Below are 9101 nucleotides of genomic sequence, written 5' to 3'. Positions count from 1 at the left end.
GCTTACACATTGGCCTCTTGCGCTTTGGATTGGGACAAACCTAGTCCCCTGAGTGTGATCAACCCTGGGCACCTTGACAAAATAAAGTTTGTGGATTTGCAAAACTGAAGAATGAGCCTTGGACAATGTGACTTAACAGGCAATGTCATCCTGAGGCCAGCCTGAGTAGCCCAGCTGGCCTCTCCCCATGACATTTCTAGCTCAGTTGTTTAGAATAGTGACTCTATTTAGATCAATTTCACTTCCTGCAATAAAAATCTTTGAGATCATGATGGGGATCATTAGCAAAACATTGTTGTAATCATAGTTAATGCAAAAGGACTGAGGAATTTATATTAGATCATAGTGAGTTAATAAAATGCACTGGCTGAAAATGTCTCCTAATTCTAGAGTCTAGCATGGAGAGTAACTAATAGTGTACAATTTGTGGCTGTTTGTGGGTGGTGGCCTAGTAACAGACTGTTCCATTTCAAGGCTACAGCTAGTGAGTACTAAAATGCTTGTGCTGAAACAAAACAAAGCAAACTCAACTCTGCTTTTTTTTTTTTTTTTTTTTTTGCCTTTTTTGTTTTGTTTGTATTACATTATACTTCACTGCTGCTTATGTTATACCAGGGCTGCACATTTCTGAGTGTCTCATTCTTTTTATTCATAGATAGACTCATAGACTTTTCCCATGATTCTGAAGAGTTAGACATAATGATCAGTAAAAACAGATTTTTGCCAATATGACAAACATTCTAGTAACAATGACTGATTATTCTTTTGTTTCTGTTCACCTACAAAAAGAATTGTGCACTAATTTGTTCAACAAAATGTCATTTGTTGCCATGTTTTACTGAAGAAAAGGATTTTCTGACTCCTTAGAATTGAAGAGGTTCTTCTTATGATTTGTCAATTTCTATGGTGGTAAACCAAAGTATATAAAAGAAAAGTCAGTCTAAACATGGCACATCCCTTAATTTTACCCGGTGGTTAAGTAATCCTTATTTTTATATTATATCAATAAGGATACACTATGACTTAAAGGCAAAAAAACTCTGGGAAGACGTTGAAGAAATCAGGGCCTGCACTGCACTATTTATGTTGCAGCCTGAATGAGAGTTTAGGGATGGGAATAGTGGAGGCTTTGCTCAGGTATCTCTAACTTAGTGGAGAAGTTTGAAAAGCTCTGCTTGCCACTGAGATTAGTCCAGAAGGACCTTTGCTTGGCTATCCATACTTATCACATCGCTGAGAAAGGTCTAAATGCCTTTTAATGTAGTTGGAGAGTGCCCTTGTCCTACCCAGGTCCTAGAACTGGAGGGAGCTGGTAACACAAGAACATGTTGAAGATGAACATTGAAAACACTCCTTCATTAGCAGAAACAGAAAGGGCCTTGTCGGAGTTGTGACAGTTACTGATGGGGCAGGGGATTTGGATCTGGCTAAATATAGCCAGGGGAAAGAAACTAGTAGTGTAACTGGAAAGATGGTAATGATTACACGAGTGCATATGTTTTAATTTGAAGGTAAAAGAGGAGAGAATATCAATCAGAGATATTACTGAAGTCCCAGCTTAATATTTTAAATATTTAAGGAGCTCTAAAGAGGAATATCTGATTCTACCTGAGAGACAGCATTAAAAAAAAAAAAAAAGGGAACATGAAGATCAAAATAAGCAAGAATGTGTCCAAGGGAATCTCAGGAAAGAGTAAATGAGCAGGAAAAAAAAAAAGTGAAAAAATGTCTGTAAGATAAGCCAAAATTGTTAAATGTTTCAGCTAGGTGATCTATTAGAATGCCAAAAGGACTATTCATGAGGGGTAGAACTGCCAACCTAATATATAATGGAATTAGCAGGACTTTTCTCAAACAAAGAAAAATCTCTAAGAAAATTTTAATTACTATTAACTGTAAAATCAAATTTTTAACTGCAGACAGGATTATAGAGTGAGAAGTGAAAAGTTATAAACAAGTTGAGAAAAATGAGGACCAAATGTATTGTGTGAGGGCAGACGAAGTCAGGGGAAATGATCTGTGACAGCTTCTGAATAAAAAAGGAGAACATTTCAAAGCATTTCAAAGCCAGCTGGGATAGTACCCAATGGATGGCCATAGCAGAGATGCATGTAAACAACACAGCAAGCAAAGGGAGTGCAGGAGATGGGGAAGGCTTTTAGTACAGTTAAAACATGAGCCAAATTATAGCAATACTGAACAAAATCTATTTTTTAACATATTAGAGTTCATTGAAAAGAAGACATACCAGCAAAGTATTATACCACTTAATTCTAACATACTGTATTTCTGTATGACTACAAATGGAAAACTTCAAAAAAATTATGCATAACTACATAATATACAATTAATGGTGCTTGATAATACTTGTATTTATTTATATACGTCCCTGGGGGTGGTATTTTATAATTTAAAAGAGTTTTTGTTTTTTTTTTTTTGAGATGGAGTCTTGCTCTGTCACCCAGGCTGCAGTTCAGTGGCGCAATCTCAGCTCACTGCAACCTCTACCTCCCGGGTTCAAGCGATTCTCCTGCCTCAGCCTCCCAAGTAAGTGGGACTACAGACTCCCGCCACCACGCCCGGCTAATTTTTGTATTTTCAGTAGAGGCGGGGTTTCACCTTGTTGGCCAGGCTGGTCTTGAACTCCTGTTGATCTTCCCGCCTCGGCTTCCCAAAGTGCTGGGATTATAGGAGTGAGCCAATGTGCCCGGCCTAAAAGAGTCTTATCACTTTTCAAGAGCTAAATAACAGAGCAGCATATTAAAGGCCAGATTACCAGATTTCTTTGGAGTTCAACCCTTTGAAAAATGCTAGTAGAAACAGGGAGTTCTGGTTCAAAGAAACGTATGTTCTGCTATTTTTAAGTAATATTTTAACTGTAAAACCAAAGAGTTGTTTTAAAAACATCACTGAGCACAATGATAGAGGTGGGCAGATAACCGAAGTTCAAACAAAGAAGAGTTTAGGATAGCTGGATTTCACACGTACATAACATTCTAGATCAGGGCTTTCCTGGGCCACACTGGAAGAAGAAGAATTGTCTTGGGCCACACATAAAATACACTAACACTAATGATAGCTGATGAACTTAAAAAAAAAAAAAAAAGATAGCAAAAAAAAAAAAATCTCATAATGTTTTAAGAAAGTTTAAAAATTTGTGTTGGGCCACATTCAAAGCCATCCTGGGCCATATGTGGCCCTTAGGCCGCAGGTTGGACAAGCGTGTTCTAGATTCTCACTTTGACTTCTCCAAACACAACTGAGATTACAGCCTCTCAATTTAAAAGAAAACGACAATTTAGAAGAAGACTGTAGGCTCCTTCTCTGGGAAGAATGACCCAGGGAATAAAATAAGTAAAGTCAACTTTGCTGAAGACTGACTAAAGGGTCATTGGTCTTGGTGAATTACCTTGCTTAGGTTACTCTCATGAAGTACATGCAAACTCTTGTTGTTGTTGTTGTTGTTGTTGTTTTAAAAAAAGCTAATCTTGAATTTTATAAATTTTGTGTAAATTTGCACACTTTATCTCTCATTAGATTAGTTAAAACAATACAAATACATTTTTCACGGAGCTGATTTCTAGGCAAACGGGTCTGCAGTTTATCTGTGTTGCTTTTCCCTATCTCTCCTTTACTTCCTGTCTCGCAGCCTCCCTTACCACAGTAGCCAGCCCCAGTGCTGTGTTCTGCAACCTAGCAGGCCCAGCTTCACAGCTCAAAGCACCAGCCAGGAGTCTCCGAACTTTTTTGACTGAGCACCCCATCAGAAAAAAATGTGAGCACACTCCCAAGGGCTATAAATTACGTGCATATATTACTATGAATACAATAAAACACAAACAGAAAATTTTTAATAGATGAGATAAAGATCAAGTCAATTGTAGTTTAATGTATTGTCATACATTATTTGATAATGATACATACATTATGAAATTTTCCTCTCAAAAGTTATTGTGAATAAAGCTTTACAGGGAGAAGGACAATTGAATATGTCTCATTTTAAAATCTTGGTTTACATTTTATGACACAGCAATACAGTTATCTGGTTTTATGTTCAGTTTATTGAAAGGCTCTCTGAAAATAACTTAAAAAGATCTGTGGAATTTATCAGTGAAGAACTGCTTCATGATTCTCATTTTTCAGTCCCATTATGCAAAGGTTTTAGTTGATATTTGATGAATATATTTCCTGCTTGCAAAATGTTACTCATCTGTTTCTGAACTAATCAGAAGTGTAATACATTTTTACATGTTTAACACATAGTTTCAGGACTGATTGAAATTATATTTGGAAAACGTTTAGGGAGTTAGAAAATTCTATAATATGGAAGAGTTTTTATAGGTTACATGCCTTGTTTTCAATCACAAACATTACATAATGAAGGAAGTAGTTTCAAACACTGGGTAAGGGCACAGACCCTGGGGCCAATTGTCTGAATTGGAATCCCAGCTCCTCTGCTCCCTACTTGGGTAGCTGGGATTACTTGCCTCAGCCTCCCAAGTAGCTGGGACTACAGGCCCCCACCACCATGCCCAACTAATTTTTGTAATTTTAGTAGAGATGGGGTTTCAACATGTTGGCCAGGCTGGTTTCGATCACCTGACCACAGGTGATCCACAAGTTTCTTGCCTCTTTTTTCATGTGGTCAAGTTTCTTAACCTCTTTGTGCCCCATTTTCTCTCCAGTAAATTAGGATAATAATAGAACCTACTCCAAAAGGTGACTGTGAGAATTAAATGAGTCAATATTTGCAAAGCACTTAATGTAATGCCTGGTACATGGTAAGTATACCTAAGTGTATAAAGAATTATGGAGCGGGGCATGGTGGCATGCACCTGTAGTCCCAGCTACTTGGGAGGCTGATATGGGAGAATCAATTGAGTCTAGCCTGGTCAACAAAGTGAAACCCCATGTCTTAAAAAACAAAATTATGTGTAGAACCCTGGACATACACATGCCATGTGACCTAGCATACCCACAAATATACTATATTTTGAAGCAAAAGTGATCCTAGCAGCTTTGTTTATAATAGGCAGAAACTGGAAATAGCCCACGAGTCTATCTACAATGGGATGGATAAATAAATGGTGGCATGTATTTGTATTGGATGCTATTCAGCAATGAAAAGGAGAAAAACCACAGTTACATCAACACCATTGAATCTTACAAATGATGATGAATAAAAGAATCAAGGCACAAATACATATAGTGTGATCCCACTTAGAAAGAGCTCAAAAGGAAGCCAAACCAAAATATCTGTTTAGGAATGCACATAGAGGTAGTAAAAGTCTAATGAAAAATGAATAATCATTACAAAAGCCAGGCTTATTATAATCTCTGAGGGAAAGAAGAAGAGGGCTGTAGCTGAAGAGGGGCGCCATGCGTGTACACACACAAGCACATGCCTTTGCGTGAGCACTGAGACTGCTCTCATTTTTGACCTGAGAGATTTTAGGAATGTTTGTTTTATAATTATTCATCAAATCATGTGCATAGCTTTTCTGCATTTTTCTTTGTGTTGTATTGCACAACAAAAACTTTTTCAAGCTGCTATAAAATTCTTGTTTCTACAAAATTAACTACTTGTATAACCTCTTACAGTGTTGTGTATTCTGGCTCCAGCTTCTTTGTTAGAATGAATTGCATAGGAGATATGCTGTGAATGAATTTTATGTGGTTGCTCTCATTGTAATGTTAGCTTGGAATTCTTCTTTTCTATTCTTTTTTTTTTTTTAATATTTAGTGAAAACAACTAATCCATCAGTGGTTACATGTAAAGAAGTTTTGCATAAAACACAGTTTTTATTTTTAAACAGTCAATTATTGTTTACAGTATTGTCAAAAGATGTAGAAGAGAAAATATGTCTTCTCTACTACAGCTTTTCTTTAGTGGATCACAAAAAAAGTTATTTCAAAATGTATTTCATTTATTGGAACCTAATGTAGTAAATACTAAACTGAAACAGAATTTCTCAAATACCATAAAGTGGAACATATTAAAAACATCTGTGCTTTCAGTTTAACCTTATAGTAAACTTCCCACATTGTTTAACTTGTTCAGATACTTATGACTGGATGTTTAGCAAAACTTCATGTGAATATTCTCAAGGTATTTGCTAACAAAGGAATGCAGTTGTTTTTTTCCATTTGTGTTCTATGTATTATTTTAGATATTTTTATCTTGGCAAGAAGAAAACTATTTCCCCAAGAGTGTGCTGCTTTTTGACTTTCATTTTTAAGAAAGCTCAGAAGAGACTTTGTAGCATTTATTCTTGGTGAGTTTTCTTGAAAGTATTGACTTGTATATAGTACACTACTTAAACATGCTAGAAACTTTATTGAGTTTGCCTTCAATACTTTGATGTTTAGTTTTTAAGTTGCTAGCTAATTGTAATCAGTTTAGAATATCATTATCTATTAACTATAATACGCACTTAGGGTGAAATCAATGTTACCAAGAATGGCTGTAAATACATACTTAAAACAATGTGTTTTATAATCCATTATTATGGTCAACTTCTTGGCAAATCTGATTAGTCGTTGGTTTTTTACCTTGCAATGTGGCTCCCAAAGAGTGTCAGAAACATCAGCTTGGCTGGGTGTTTTTGCTTCTTCTTGCATTTTTAACACTGTCTCCCTTGGTTCCTGCTGTAACAGTAGTTTACTTAAATATCATTCATAAGTCTCCTTAGAAACAGAAACTGCAACATGTGGCAGTATGTTGAAAGTGAACATACAGCCCTCCCGCTACCCCTCACTGTGCATCCTATTGCTGCCATGCCCCCAACACTCCTTGTGTCTGCCCACTTACTGGTCAGCCTGGGGTACCAGCAACAATCCTGACATTAACTAGTAGTAAAGCTTAATTTTTTCTCCCCCCCCTTTTTTTTTTCGGTAGAAAAACAACGGGTGTGATTAGAAGTTTATTCTGGAATTTCAGGGATCATCTTCTGTACCCCACCTTGAAGACTCTGGCTCTAGATAAGTGGTCTTAAAAATTGTGTTGGTTTTTAACCTTAGAAAACCCATCTTTTTAATGAAAATGAATATGAAACTTTTTTAAAAAAGATAGCAATAAGACCGCCCTGATTGACTTTAAGATACAGTGTCAGAGTTCAGATCTCACTGCTTACTCTTTTTCTGCCACTTTCTCAAGCTGATTTGAAGATTCTTCTATGAAAACCTAGTTTTCCTTGAAACATAGTTGGAAAAAATCTTCTGCCACGCCTAGATCTCTAGGCCTGCCCTCACCAATGCTTACTTCCTCTCCAGCTGTTAAGGAACCAACACGTTTTTCAAAAACTGGTATATGAATATTCACAATTTGGGGACTAGTAATAGCCCACCCAATTACTTTACATGTCCTCACTGTACCTTATGCTACATTTTACTTAGGGATAAGAACATCTAATAGAGTAAATATGAAATGGTGGCATTTCAGCCACTAAAATAGGAAAAAAATATTGTTTGGGTTAGAAGCCCTTCCTGTGTGTTCCCCAGTGACCTTGAGGTTGGAGGACATGTGATATCTGTTCTGTTAACACTGGTAAAATAAAATTTTTTAAATGTGCTAATGAGAGAAACTACAAATATATAAAACAAATAAAAATTTGAAATAAAAGGGAAATAACTTTTAAAAAGTGGTCATAAGAAAATTATGAAAAGATCTTTAAGATACCAGGAAACGGAACATCTGTGATATTCCTTTAGCCAAGATAAATAACACTTGCTGCTGTAATAATTGACCTCAAAATGTTTGGCTCAACTCACTGAAGATCTATTTATCACTCAAATCACAGTACAATGCATGCTGTGAGGAGGAGGCTCTGCTCTAACTAGTCATTCAAGGACTGGTTCCACACTGCAGTCCCAATAGCTTCAAACACCTGGCTTCAGGGTTGACCTGACTTCATGTGGTTGAGACAGGAAGATAAAAGAGAATGGAGAGACACACTTCTCTACTGCTCAGCAGGGATCATATTCCATTGATGAGAACTAATCATGTGGCCCTACCTATATGCACAAAATTTGAGAAATGTCATTTAGCTGTCTTGGAAGAGAAAACAGGTTTGGTGAGTATGTAGCCAGGCTTCGTACTAGATACTCAATTTGTAGCTTGAGTATCACCAGGTATGACTCCAGAAATCTCTTGGGAAGCCTCCACCACTCTTTTTTCTGCCTGCTTTAATATAGAAATCTTCATGCTAGCACTAACTTCATCTCTTGCTATTCCTAGGACGAGCCATGATCTTCCATTTCTTTATAACTTTGCATGTGATATCTGTCCAGTTCTTTCAAATACTCCTTCCCTTCTAACCTCCGCTTCCTCCAAAGCTAACAAACTCTTAATCTTTTAAGACCTAAGACAATGTTTACTTCCTTTATGAACTTCTATCTGACACAGAAAGCACAGATCTCTTCCTAACATTCACTGAACTTATCTTTTACTTTGTACCTATCTCTTTTACTGACTGCTTAGGCCTGTGTCATAATCACTTAAGGAACTAGAATGTTTTCAAAAGGATTAAGTGTGCTAATATTCACAAACTAATGAATATGTCAGAGGCGTTTGAACCAGAGCGACTCCATCTTGAGTAGGGGCTGGGTACACCAAGGCTGAAACCTACTGGGCTGCATTCCTAGGAGGTTAGGCATTCTTAGCCACAGGATGAGATAGAAGGTCAGCACAAGATACAGGTCACAAAGACCTTGCTGATAAAACAGAATGTGGTAAAGAAGCCGGCCAAAACCCACCAAAATCAAGATGGTGGTGACAGGGACCTCTGGCCCACCTCACTGCTCATTATATGCTAATTATAATGTGCTAGCATGCTAAAAGACACTCCACCAGCACAATTACAGTTTACAAATGTCATGGCAACATCAGGAAGTTACCCTATATGGTCTAAAAAGTGGAGGAACTCTCAGTTCTGGGAATTGCCCACCCTTTCCAGAAAAACTCATGAATAATCCACCCCTTGTTTAGCATATAATCAAGAAATAACTATAAGTATACTCAGCTGAGCAGCCCATGACACTGCTCTGTCTACGGCGTAGCCATTATTTTATTCCTTTATTTTCTTAATCAACTTGCTTTCACT

This window comes from Rhinopithecus roxellana, chromosome 3 (assembly GCF_007565055.1).
Source record: "Rhinopithecus roxellana isolate Shanxi Qingling chromosome 3, ASM756505v1, whole genome shotgun sequence".
Taxonomy (NCBI): domain Eukaryota; kingdom Metazoa; phylum Chordata; class Mammalia; order Primates; family Cercopithecidae; genus Rhinopithecus; species Rhinopithecus roxellana.
This window is presented reverse-complemented; position numbering follows the sequence as displayed.